A 2,818-nucleotide genomic window follows, 5' to 3' on the forward strand; every position below is an offset into this window, starting at 1 on the left:
GAGTATGATTTTTCCCCCTTCTGTTTTTAAATTCTACTGAAAAAAATAAGTCCTTTGTTTCTTTTTATTCCTAACCACCTCTTTCCTTCTCTTTTCCACCTTGCATTACTTTCTAAAGAATAAGTTTTAACATGTATGTTGCTTGCAAGAAGGTTGAGAGAGTGCTCTTAAGGAGCTAAACAACCAAAGTCCTTACCTGTAATTTTCTTACTGGCTTTTCTGTGAAGCTCACCACCGTGTTTCAAATTAAGAACCATAAAGTGCCCTAAGTCTTTGTGTTACCAGTGTGAGACAGACGATCGTTGTAGGGCCCCTCCAATGGACATATTCTGTATCATTATATCCCATTTAGGAGGTAGGGAGTTTCGGTTTATAAGTCTGAAAACAAATAATTTCCCAGAGCTGCAGGCACCTGGTTTGACTGTCTCACAGACTAATCCTCCTTTCTCACATAGCAATCTAGCTTCTTGGTTGAATTGATTAATTGCATTTAATTAAAACCATGGATTAGGGCCATATGCACCTGCATTTCCCTGTAGATTCTTTGGAAACACTTAAACAATTATATGCCTAGAGACTAGAAAAACAATTTATCAAAGTAGAAAATCTCTGAGACAATGAAATCATGACTTCTTAACTGTAATGAGATGTATTATTATTATTACAAATTAAAGGTAATATTAGTTGATGTGTATTATTAAGTGAGCACTAGACCTGTCTAGGAGAAGCATCTGCTCTGTATCAAAACATTACCCTCAAAGGATTTTTTTTTTTTAAATATCTGTTCTCTGGAGACATTTAAAACCTGCCTGGATGTGTTGTTAGGTGACCTGCTTTAGGTGGTCCTGCTCTGCCAGGGGGGTTGGACTAGATGATCTTTAGAGGTTCCTGCCAACCCTTAACAATCTGTGTGTGATTCTGTGAGATTTTACATGTCTTCTTCTATCTTCTGCAGCTCTTCATTTTTCTGATGCTCTACTGACAGAAATCTCTTCTGCTTCACTGTACTCAGCTAGATCGACACGAGCACTTTGCTATTGTTACATCCAATTCAACATCCAGTCCTTAAATGCAAGGAACCAGAATAATTAATAGAGTCAATAAAATCCCAGACCATGTTCTGAAGTGCAGCCCTCCTCTAACAATGGTGAGACAACGTTTCTGGCTGTAGAAGCAGCGTGCAGGATACTGGAGCAATCGATGCTGCCTACCTGATTCTGGACTAGTGTCACTCTGAGGAAAAAACTATTTCTTACAGCCTTACATACAGCTTAAGGCTGGACCCACCTACACTGTCATTTGCTGTCAGCTTCATTAGGATGTTATGTAATTTAACATTAAAGCCAGATTTGTGTGTACAGCCCTAGGAGCTCTGATATTACCTTGTTCCTTTTCTTTGGGTCTTTCATGGTGATCACTTGCTTTTACACATATTCTTACCTTAGACTAATTGATAGTTCATTCTGCAAAACAGTGGTGCTTGCAAGCATGTGTGCAAATAGATGTGTGATTTTTCTTTTTTTTGACTACTTGTTATTAACATTGATCTAATCACAACAGTGTTACTGGTGTGGGTTTGAATTTGCTTCTTTTCAAGTTACAGCATTCTGATCTGTTTCCCTGAAGCTGGTGATTTTACTATACACAATTTTCATGCCTTTACTTGGTTAGAAAATCTTTATATCCTTGTAGCTGTTTATTAGTCACAGCCTAGAGAATCACCTGTTCAATTAATTTCTTACCATCTGCTATATTTGCAGTTATACCTGTAATTAAAGAGGACATCTAACCAGCTTGAGGTCTAAATGCTTCTGAATATATCCCACTTGATAAAAGGTCCAACAGAGATTCAAGATTTTGGGACCTGATTTCATACTCTCCTTCCTTGTAGCCCTGTATTCCTCCATTGGAAATTTTCCATGAGCTGCAGCTCTGATCTGCAGTCGCTGGGACAGGGAAAAGCAGGAAAAGCTCTTGTGGGTTGCAGTGTTCACATACTTCTCGGTTCAAAAAAGGAAGAGGAAAGAACATTTTAAGTTCAAATTAGTGAAACTCCTTTCTGGGGAACAGGGCTGGCTGGATGTGAGGGCAGAAGCCTAAATTGATTCAAAGTCATAGGGGAACCCATCACTAGCAGGGTACATGCCAACCAGGAAGCTAAAACTCAAGCTGCTTGACAAAAAAAAATAAATTATATATATATTTATATGTTTATTTATATATTTGTGTTTACCTTTTTGGTTGGGGGGACAGTGGAAGGAGAAATTTCTTGTCCTTTAAATGACCTGAGTGCAGACACTTGTACACTAAGGTGACCCTGGGTAGCAATCCCTTGTTTCTGCTTTGGAGAACTAGGAGAACATGGGCACAGTTTTCAAACCAGCAATCTTGTTCTAGGAGATGCAAAACCTTTTGAGCACGGGCTGGATGAGGTGGCATCATACAGCACAGGAGAGACAGCTCAAAAGAAGGTTTTTTCTCATATTCTGGAAAGCTCTGCTAGCAAGCACACAGCAACACGAGGTAAGAACTGATGGCTGGGCAGGGGCCTGTGGCCTGTGCTGCAGCCACCCCTGGGCCTTCGGGCCCGTGCCACGCTGCAGGTACCAACCGCTGCGCCCCGGGCACTGCTGGGCAGGTGTTGCTGTGCCACAGTGAAAGGCTGGGTTTGAACCCCGAGCCCCGAATTAAGGTTGACATGTGGGTGATCCCCACAGCCCTTCATACAGAGGTGCTGAGTTTGCCTTTCAGCTCCCCCCAGGGTGCGGCCGGCCCTGCAGGGAGAGCCAGAAGGGAAATGAGCCCCAGGGGTCCTGCA

Source organism: Merops nubicus, unplaced genomic scaffold (genome assembly GCF_000691845.1).
Source record: "Merops nubicus isolate BGI_N331 unplaced genomic scaffold, ASM69184v1 scaffold23137, whole genome shotgun sequence".
Lineage (NCBI taxonomy): Eukaryota > Metazoa > Chordata > Aves > Coraciiformes > Meropidae > Merops > Merops nubicus.